This window comes from Pan troglodytes, chromosome X (genome assembly GCF_028858775.2).
Source record: "Pan troglodytes isolate AG18354 chromosome X, NHGRI_mPanTro3-v2.0_pri, whole genome shotgun sequence".
Classification (NCBI taxonomy): Eukaryota; Metazoa; Chordata; class Mammalia; order Primates; family Hominidae; genus Pan; species Pan troglodytes.
In genome coordinates, this window is record NC_072421.2 from 118721080 (window position 1) to 118731740 (window position 10661).

Below are 10661 nucleotides of genomic sequence, written 5' to 3' on the forward strand. Positions count from 1 at the left end.
ATTCCCTTTTCATTATGTCCATGACAACATCCATTGCTCTTTGACCTTTTAATAATGGCCATTCTGGCTCACGTAAGGTGATATCTTATTGTGGTTTTAATTTGCATTTCCCTGATTATTAGAGGTGTTGGGTGATTTTTATATGTTTCTTGGCCCTTTGTATATCTTCTTTTGAAAAACTGTCTATTCATGTTATTTGCCCACTTTTTGATGGGATTATTTGTGGGTTTTTTGCTGATTTACTTGAGTTCCTTGTAGATTCTGGACATTAGTTCTTTGTCAGATGTATAATTTCCAAATATTTTCTCCCATGCTGTGAGTTGTACGTTTACTTTGATGATTATTTCTTTTGCTGTGTGGAAGCTTTTTAATTTAATTAGTTTCCATTTATTTATTTCTGTTTTTGTTGCATTTGCTTTTGGGGTCTTAATCATAAATTCTTTGCCTATGCCAATGTCCAGAAGGGTTTTTTCCCTAAGTTTTCCTCAGAATATTTGTGATTTCGGGCCTTAGATTTAAGTCTTTAATCCATCGGCATTAAATTTTTGTATAAGATGAGATAGGGATCCAGTTTTATTCTTCTACGTGTGGCTCTTCAATTTTCCTAGCACCATTTATTGAATATGGTGTTCTTTTCCCAGTTTATGTTTTTGTATGCTTTGTCAAAGATCAGTTGGTTGTAAATGTACGAATTTATTCCTGGGCTCTCTGTTATGTTCCATTAGTCTATGTATCTACTTTTGTACCAGTACCATGCTGTTTTGGTTACTGTAGCCTTGTAGTATTATATGATTTGAAGTTGAGGAAGATAATGCCTCCAGATTTGTTCATTTTGATTACGATTGCTTTGGATATTTGGGGTCTTTTTTAGTTCCATTATGAATCTTAGGACTGTTTTTTCTAGTTCTGTGAAAAATGAAGTTGGTATTTTGATAGGAATTGCATTGAATCTGTAGATTGCTTTGACAGTATGGTCATTTTTACAATATCGATTCTTCCAATCCATAAGCATGGGATCTATTTCCATTTGTGTCATCTGTGATTTCTTTCTGCAATGTTTTTTAGTTCTCCTTGTAGAGATCTTTTACCTCCTTGCTTAAATATATTCCTAGTTATTATATTTTTTGTAGCTACTGTAAATGGGATTGAGTTCTTGATTTGATTCTCAGTTTGGTCACTGTTGTTGTATAGCAGTGCTACTGATTTGTGCACATTGATTTTGTACTATACTGAATTGAGACTTTACTTACTTCACTTATCATACCTAGGGGTCTTTTGGGGGAGCCTTTAGGGTTTTCTAGGTATATGATCATATCATGGGCAAACAGCAATAGTTTGGCTTCCTCTTTTCCTATTTGAATGCCCTTTGTTTCTTTCTCTTGCCTGATTGCTCTATGACTTCCTGTACTATGTTGAATAGAAGTGGTTAAAGTGGACGTCCTTGTCTTGTTCTAGTTCTTAGTGAGAATTTTCAACTTTTCCCCATTCAGTATGATGTTGGCTGTGGGTATGTCATATATGGCTGCCATTATTTTGATGTATGTTCCTTCTATGCTTATTTGTTAAGGGTTGTTAAACATAAAGAGATGGTGGATTTCATTGAATTCTTTTTTCTGTGCCTATTGAGATGATCATATGGTTTTTGTATTTAATTCTGTTTATGTGGTGAAACACATTTATTGACTTGCATATGTTGATCCATCACTTCATATCTGGGATGAAACACACTTGATCATGGTGAATTATCTTTTGGATGTGCTGTTGGATTTGGGTTGCTAGTATTTTGTTGAGGATTTTTTGCATCTACATTTTTCAGATATTGGCCTGTAGTTTTATTGTTGTTGTTGTGTCCTTTCTTGGTTTTGGTATCAGTGTGATACTGGCTTCATAGAATGAGTTAGGGAGGAGTCCCTCCTTCTAAGTCTTTTGAAATAGTTTCAGTAGGATTGGTATCAATTCTGCTTTGAATGTCTTATAGAATTCAGCTGTGAATCCTTGTGGTCCACCTGGGCTTTCGTTGTTGTTGCTGTTCTTGGCAGTGGTTTTTTTTTTTAATTGCTGATTAAATTTTACTGCTTGCTATTGATCTGTTCAGAATTTCTATTTCTTCTTGATCAAAGCTTGGCGGATTGTATATTTCCAGGAGTTTATTCATTTCTTCTAGATTTTCTGGTTTATGTGCATAGAGGTTTTCATAATAGTCTTGAATGATCCTTTGTATTTCTGTGGAGTCAGTTGTAAAGTTTAAAGTTTACCATTTCATTTCTTTTTTTGCCAATTTTAAATAGTTTTATTTAAGACATTGCATTTTTCCATGTACAATAGTGTTTATAAAGTGCAATGTTATATCCTTCCGCTGTGCATATGTTCCATATTCAAGCATTAGGAATGCCCAGTAACTTACTATAGCAGCTGAACTTTTAAAAACTGCCACAGAATTTGCTACAAATTTAGGTCCTTCAATGTTTTAAATGTGTGGAACAATGCTACATCTATACTTGGGTTGGCTTAATCAACCTCTTCAATGGTGGGCCCTGAGGAAGCACCACCAGAGGGAGGAGCTCCACCACCAGGGAATCCCCCAGGCATTCCTCCTGGCATGCCTCCTGCACTCTGGTACTGCTTGCTAATGATGAGATTGCAGACTTTCTCCAGCTCTGTCTGCTGATGTTCAAATTCTTCCTTCTCGGCAGTCTGATTCTTATCGAGCCAGTTGATAATTTCATTATACTTGTGCAGAATGTTGTGTTTGTCCTCATCGTTAATCTTGCCTGGAAGTTTCTCATCTTTGAGAGTTGCTTTCATGTTGAATTCACAGGAATCAAGTGAGTTCTTGGATGACACTTTGTCCCTCTGCTTCTGATCTTCAGCTTTGTACTTCTCAGCTTCCTGGACCATATATTCAATGTCTTCCTTGCTCAAATGGCCCTTGTCATTAGTGATAGTAATCTTGTTCTTTTTTCTTGTACTCTTGTCCACAGCAGAAACATTGAGGATGCCATTGGAATTAGTGTCAAAAGTGACTTCAATCTGAGGAACACCTCGGGGTGCAGGAGGTATGCCTGTGAGTTCAAACTTGTCAAGCAGGTTGTCGTCCTTGGTCATGGTATGCTCACCTTCATAAAGCTGAATAAGCACACCAGGCTGGTTGTCAGAATAGGTAGTGAAGGTCTGTGTCTGCTTGGTAGGAATGGTAGTATTATGTTTGATGAGGTCAGTTATGACTCTACCAGCAGTTTCAATACCAAGGGAAAGAGGAGTGACATCCAAGAGCAGCAAATCTTGAACATTTTCAGACTTGTCTCCAGACAGGATGGCTGCTTGGACAGCTGCACCATAAGCAACAGCTTCATCAGGGTTGATGCTCTTATTCAGTTATTTTCCATGGAAGAAGTCTTAGAGAAGCTTCTGAATCTTGGGGATATGAGTAGAACCACCAACCAGGGCAATATCATGAATCTGTGACTTGTCTAGTTTGGCATCTCGAAGGGCTTTCTCTACCGGGTCCAGGGTGCTAAGGAACAGGTCAGCATTCAATTCTTCAAATGAGGCACAGGTACTGGAGGTATAGATGTCGATTCCTTCAGAGAGAGAATCGATCTCAGTACTGGCATGGGTGCTGGAAGAGACAGTACTCTTAGCACGTTCACAAGCAGTACGGAGGCGTCTTACAGCTCTCTTGTTCTCACTGATGTCCTTCTTATGCTTGCGCTTGTACTCAGCAATAAAATGGTTGACCATTCGGTTGTCAAAATCTTCTCCACCAAGTGGGTGTCTCTGGCTGTAGATTTGGCCTCAAAGATTCCATCCTCAATAGTGAGGATTGACACATCAAAAGTGCCACTTCCCAGGTCAAAGATCAGCATGTTTCTTTCTGCTCTAACCTTTTTGTCTAAGCTGTAAGCAATAGCAGCAGCAGTTGGCTCATTAATAATTCTAAGTACATTGAGACCAGCAATAGTTCCAGCATCTTTGTTAGCCTGACAGTGAGTCATTAAAGTAAGCTGGCACTGTGACCACAGCATTGGTAACAGTCTTCCCAAGGTAGGCTTCTGCAATTTCCTTCATCTTTGTCAGAACCATAGAGGACACATCCTCTGGATAGAAGCTTTTGGTCTCTCCCTTGTATTCTACTTGGACCTTAGGCCTGCCAGCGTCATTCACCACCATGAAGGGCCAATGCTTCATATCAGACTGGACAACAGCATCATCAAATCTGCGTCCAAACAGATGTTTGGCATCAAAAACCGCGTTGGTGGGGTTCATTGCAACTTGATTCTTTGAGGCATCACTGATCAATCGTTCAGTGTCCATAAAGGTGACATAGCTTGGAATGGTTCAGTTTCCCTGATCATTGGCAATTATCTCTACTTTTCCCTGATGGAAAACACCCACACAAGAGTATGTGGTGCCAAGATCAGTACCAACTGCAGGTCCCTTCGACATGGTTGCTGGCATGTAGGCCTGGCTCCAACGATGAAGAAAGTCACAGGAACCCTGAGAGCTGCAGGCAAGCTCAATGAGCTACAGTTTCATTTCTAATTGAACTTATTTGAATCTTCTCTCTTCTTTTCTAGGTTAATCTAGTTACTGGGCTATACATTTTCTTTATTTTTTCTAAGAACCAACTTTATGCTTTATTCATTTTTTTGCTTCAATCTCATCAGAGATATTGGCTGATGTGTGTGTGTGTGTTTTCTTTTTGATGTAGCTTGTTATCAGGGTAATACTGGCCTCGTAGAATGAGTTTGGAAGTATTCCTTTCCTCTATATTTCAGAATAGTTTGAGTAGGATTGGTATTAGTTCTTCTTTAAATGTTTGGTAGAATTCAGCAGTAAAGCTCTTGAGTTCCAGACTTTTCTTTACTGGGAGTCTTTTTATCGTGACTTTGATCTTGTTACTTGTTATTGGTCTGCTCGCGTTTTAAATTTCTGCATGATTCAGTCTTGGTAGGTTGTATCTGTCTAGAAATGTTTCCATTTCCTCTAGATTTTCCAATTTTTTGGCATATACTTACTTATAGGAGCCATTAGTGATCCTTTGAATGTCTGTGGTATCAGTTGTAATGTCTCCTTGTTTTATCTCTGATTCTATTTATTTGGGTCTTCTCTCTTTTCTTAGTCTACCTAAAGATTTATCAATTTTGTTTAACTTTCCAAAAAAGCAAATTCTGTGTCATTGTCCTTTTGTATTGTTTTCTTCTTTAAAATTTCATATATTTTTGCTCTAATCTTTAATATTTCTTTTCTTCTACTGGTTTTGGGTTTGGTTCACTCTTGCTGTCCTCGTTCTTTAAGATAGACCATTAGGTTGTTTATTTAAAGGTTTTTTTCTTTTTTGATGTAAGCAATTATAGCTATAAACTTCCCTCTGAGTCCTGCTTTTGTTGTATCCCATAGCTTTTGGTCTGTTGCGTTTCCATCATCATTGTTTTCAAGAAATTTTTAATTTTTTTTCGTAATTTCTTCATTGACACCCTGGTCATTCAGGAGCTTATCATTTACTTTCCATGTATTTTTATAGTTTCTAAGATTCCTCTTGTTATTGATTTCTAGTTTTATTTCATTCTGATCAGAGAAGATGCTTCATATTTTTTCCATTTTTTTAATGTTTCAAGACAAATTTTGTGACCTAACATGTGTTCTCTACTTGAGAATGATCCATGTGCTGAGGAAAAGAATGTGTATTCTGCAGCTGTTGGATCAAAAGTTCCTTACATATCTATTAGGTCCATTTGGTCTATAATGCAGATTAAGTCCGATTTTTCTTAGTTGATTTTTTGTCTGGGCGATCTGTCCAGTGTTGAAAATGGGGTGTTGAATTATGCAGCTATTATTGTATTGGGGTCTGTCTCTCTCATTAGCTCTAATAATATTTTCTTTATATATCTGCGTGCTCCAGGGTTGGGTGCATATATATTTAAAATTGTTATATCCTTTCACTGAATTGACATCTTTATCATTATATAGTGACCTTTTTGGCTTTTTAAACAGGTTTTATCTTGAAATCTAATTTTTCTGATATAAGTATAACAACTCCTGCTCTTTGTTTATTTTCATTGGCATGGAATATCTTTTTGCATCTCTTTATTTTTATGCTATGTGTGTCTTTATAGGTGAATTGTGTTTCTTGTAGGGAACAGATTGATTGGTTTTGTTTTTAATCCATTCCATCACTCTATGTCTTTTGATTTTAGTGTTTATTCTAGTTACATTCAATGTTATTATTGATTAGTCAAGACTTACTTTTGCCATTTTGTTGTTTTCTGGTTGTTTTGTGGTCTTCTCTTTCTTCTTTCTTTTCTTGCTGTCTTCCTTTTAGTGAAAGTGATTTTCTCTGGTGATATAAATTAGTTTCATGCTTTTAACTTTGTGTGTGTTGTATATTTTTTGGTTTGAGGTTATGATGCGGCTTGTAAACACAATCTTATAACCCATTATTTTAAGCTAATGAAAACTTAACACTTTGCATAAACAAGGAAACAAGCAAAAAGAAAACTGATAAAGGCTCTACGTCGTAACTTCATTCCCATACTTTGTAACTTTTTGTAGTTTTCATTTATATCTTATTGCTCTATGTCTTTAAAGTTTTTTGTGGTTATTATTATTATTATTATTATTTGAAACGGAGTCTCACTCTGTCGCCCAGGCTGGAGTGCAGTGGTATGACCTCAGCTCACTGCAACCTCTGCCTCCCGGGTTCAAGTGATTCTCCTGCCATGTTTCATTGTTTAGTCTTTCTACATAAGATGAGAGTAGTTTACACACCGCAGTTACAGTGTTATAATGTTTTGTGTTTTTCTGTACACTTACTATTGCCAGTGAGTTTTATACTTTCAGATGATTTCTTATTGCTCATTAATTTTCCTCTCTTTCTGATTGAAGTACTCCCTTTTACATTTCTTGTAGGACAGGTCTGATGTTGATGAAATCTGTCACCTTTTGTTTGTTTTGGAAAGTATTTATTTCTCTTTCATATTTGAATGATAATTTTGCTGTATATACTATTCTAGGGCAAATTTTTTTTCTTTAGCATTTGAAATATGTCATGCCACTCTCTCCTGACGTAAAAGGTTTCCACTGAAAAGTCTGTTGCCAGACGTTTTGGAGCTCAATTTTATGTTGTTTCTTTTCTCTTGCCAATTTTAGGATCCTTTTAAAATTCTTGACCTTTGGGTGTTTAATTATTAAATATCTAGAGGTAGTCTTCTTTGGGTTAAATCTGCTTTGTGTTTTATAACCTTCTTGTACTTGGATATTGATATCTTTCTCTAGATTTGGGATGTTCTCTGTTATTATCCCATTGTATAAATTTTCTACCACTATCTCTTTCTCTACCTCATCTTTTAGGCCAATAACGCTTTAATTTATATTTTGAGGCTATTTTCTAGATCCTGTAGATGTGCTCATTGTTTTTTATTCTTTTTTCTTTTGTCTCCTCTACCTGTGTATTTTCAGATAGCCTATTTTCATTCCCACTAATTCTTTCCTCTGCCTGATCAATTCTGCTATTAAAAGACTATAATGCATTCTTAATTATGCTACTTCCATTTCTTCAGTATTTCTTCTTGATTCTTCCAAATTATTTTGATGCTTTGTTAAATTTGAGTGACAGAATTCTGAATTCCTTCTGTGTGTTTTCTTGAATTTCTTTGAATTTTCTCAACACAGTTATTTTGAATTCTCTATCTGAAAGGTCACATATCTCTTGTTTCTGCAGGATTGGTCCCTGGCGCCTTATGTACCTCATTTGGTAAGGTCATGGTTTCCTGAATTGTCCTGATAGTTGTAGATATTCCTCTGTCTCTGTGCATTGAAGAGTTAGGTATTTCTTTTAGTCTTCTCAGTCGCAACTTGTTTGTACCCACCCTTAGTGGGGAGGCTTTTCAGATATTTGAAATGACTTGCATGTTGTGATGTAAATTCTATCTGAATTTGGCAGCACCCCAAACCCAGTAACACTGTGATTCTTGCAGACTCATAGAGGTACTGCCTTGATGGTCTTGGACAAGATCCAGAAGAATCCTCTGAATTACCAGGCAGAGACTTGTTTTCTTCCCTTTCTTTCTCCCAAACAAATGAGATCTCTCTATCTGCTGTGAACCACCTGGAGCCAGAGGTGGAGTGACACAGGCAGCCCTGTGGCCACCACCACTATGACTGTGCTGGGTCAGAACATCACTGGTTCTTGCCCAAGGCTTGTTGTAACCACTTCCTGTCTACTGCCTATGTTCACTTTAGGCCTTGGGGCTCTACAATTAGCAGGTGGCAAAGCCAGTCGGGCCTATGTGTTACCCTTCAGGGCGACAGGTTCCCCCAGGCCTTATATGGTCCCAGTGGTGCCATCTGAGTGCCAAGGACTAAGGTCAAAAATATTAGAAATCTACCTGGTGTTTTTTTGTACCATAACTTAGCTGGTACTCACACCACTAGACGCGGTCCTTCCCACTCTTTTCTCCCCTTTCCAAAGGCACAGGAACCTCACCCTGTGGCCACTGCCACCTCATATCCACGGTGATGACTGCCAGACTACTACCGATTTTCCCTTAAGTCTCAAGGACTCTTCAGTCAGCTTGTTGTAAATGCTACCTGGCTTGGGACTCACCTTTCAGTGCAGTGGGATCTCCTGTGGTCCAGGGGAGTTTCAGAAACCAAAGCCAAGGCCTGGAATTGGGGGCCCCAGGAGCCCACTCTACTTTTCTGTGGCTGACCTGGTACCTAAGGTGCAAGACAAAGTCCCCTTTACTTTTCCCTTCATTATTCTCAAGCAGAAGGAATCTTGCCCCATAGCCACCATATTTGGGAATATGCTGAGTCTCACCTGAAGCCAGCAAGTCTCACCCAAGCGCCTCAATGTAGTACCTAGGTATCACTGCTGGTTATTGAGGGTCCAAGGGCCCTTCAGTTAGCAGGTTATCAATCCTGCCAGGACTGGGTGCTTCCTGTCAAGTCAGAGTGTTCCCTTTTGGCTGGGTGTGTGCCTATAAGTGTCGTCCAAGATCTAGGGCCTGAAAAGGGGGCCTCATGACCCTGATCAGTGCTCTTTTCTGCTCTGACTGAGCTGATATTCAAGATTCAAGACAAAGTCCTTCCCACTCTTCTCTCTTCTCTTTTCAAGCAGAGGAAGAGGTCTTTTGTTGTTGTTGTTGCTGCAAGCTGTGAACCCTGGGGTTAGGCAAGGGGTGATGCCAACACTCTCTTAGCTACTCTAGCTGGTGTCTCAGTAGACCATGTGTTCCCCCAGTCCACTCTCCCTGGGCCAAGTTCAGCACTAGGACTCACCTAGATGTTGCAGTTCTTGTGGCCTTGATGGATTCCCCTCTGGCTAGGGCTGGTTTAAATACTGTGATATGGTTTGATCTGTGTCTTCACCAAAATCTCATGTTGAATTGTAATCCCCCAGTGCTAGAGATGGGGCCTGATGGGAAGTGATTGGATCATAGGGGCGGATTTCTCATGAATGGTTTTGCATCATCCACTTGGTACTGTCCGTGTGATAGTGAGTGAGTTCTCATGAGATCTGGTCATTTAAAAGTTTGTGACACTTTTCCCCTTTCTCTCTCACTCCTGCTTTCACCAAGTGAAATGCTTGCTCTTGCTTTGCCTTCTACCATGGGTAAAAGCTCCCTCCAGCCTCTCCAGAAGCTGTCATGCTTCCTGTACATCTTGCAGAACCATGAGCTAATTAAACCTCTTTTCTTTATAAATTACCCAGTCTCAGGCATTTCTTTATAGCAATGTGAATGGACGAATAGATGTTCCTTCCATGGACAGGCATTAGCTGTTTGGTCCAATTTTGTTTTTTATTATAATAAGGCAGCACTGAGTTCAATTCCTCACAATTGCTGCAGTCTCCCTCTCCTCAGGACACAAAAATGCTCTCAACACCACACTGTCACTGCCAAGGTATGGGAGAGAGGTGGCATCGGTGATTCAAAACTGTTTTTCCTACCTCTGTAGTATATATTTCAGTGACATGAAGTTAAAACCAGGTACTGTGAGTGTTTACCTGATTTTTGGTTCTTATGAATGTGCTTTTTTATGTGTGTAGATAGCTGTTAAATTGGTGTCCTTTGTGAGGAACAATTGGTAGATCTTTCTATTCCACCATCTTGTTCCACCTCGACTCTGAAGTATGTGTCTTATAGGAAGCATATAGTTGGATTTTGTTTCTTTATCAATTCAGTCACTCTATGCCTTTTAATTTGAGAATTGTCTATTTATATTCAATATTATTATTGGTAAGGACTTACTATTGCCATTATGTTGCTTATTTTCTGGTTGTTTTACAATTACTCTTTTTTTTTTCTTTCTTACTATCTTATGGTTAAGAGATTGTCTCTGATAGTACATTTTAATTTGTTTTTTTAATTTTTAGTTAAATAATTACAGATTTTTGCATTGTGGTTACCATGAGGCTTACAGAAATCATTTTATAGATATAAACCATTTCATAGATATGTTTTTTAAAGAGATGACAAATTATCTTAGATCACAAGAATAAAAGCAAGAGAAAAATGAAAAAAGTAGTTATACTTTTACTCTATCACCCCCTTATTTTGAGTTTATGTTGTCTCAATTTACATATTTTTATATTGCCTTTCTCTTAACAGGCTGCTGTTGCTCTTATTGTTTTTTTAACCCACAACTTAGTGACTTAG

General features: G+C 38.1%; 1 pseudogene; it reads right to left on the bottom strand.

Annotated features, from left to right (window-relative positions):
- Positions 1-2444: 2444 nt before the first annotated feature.
- On the bottom strand, positions 2445-4469 carry LOC465840 (heat shock cognate 71 kDa protein-like; annotated as a pseudogene).
- Between the last annotated feature and the right edge of the window lie 6192 nt (positions 4470-10661).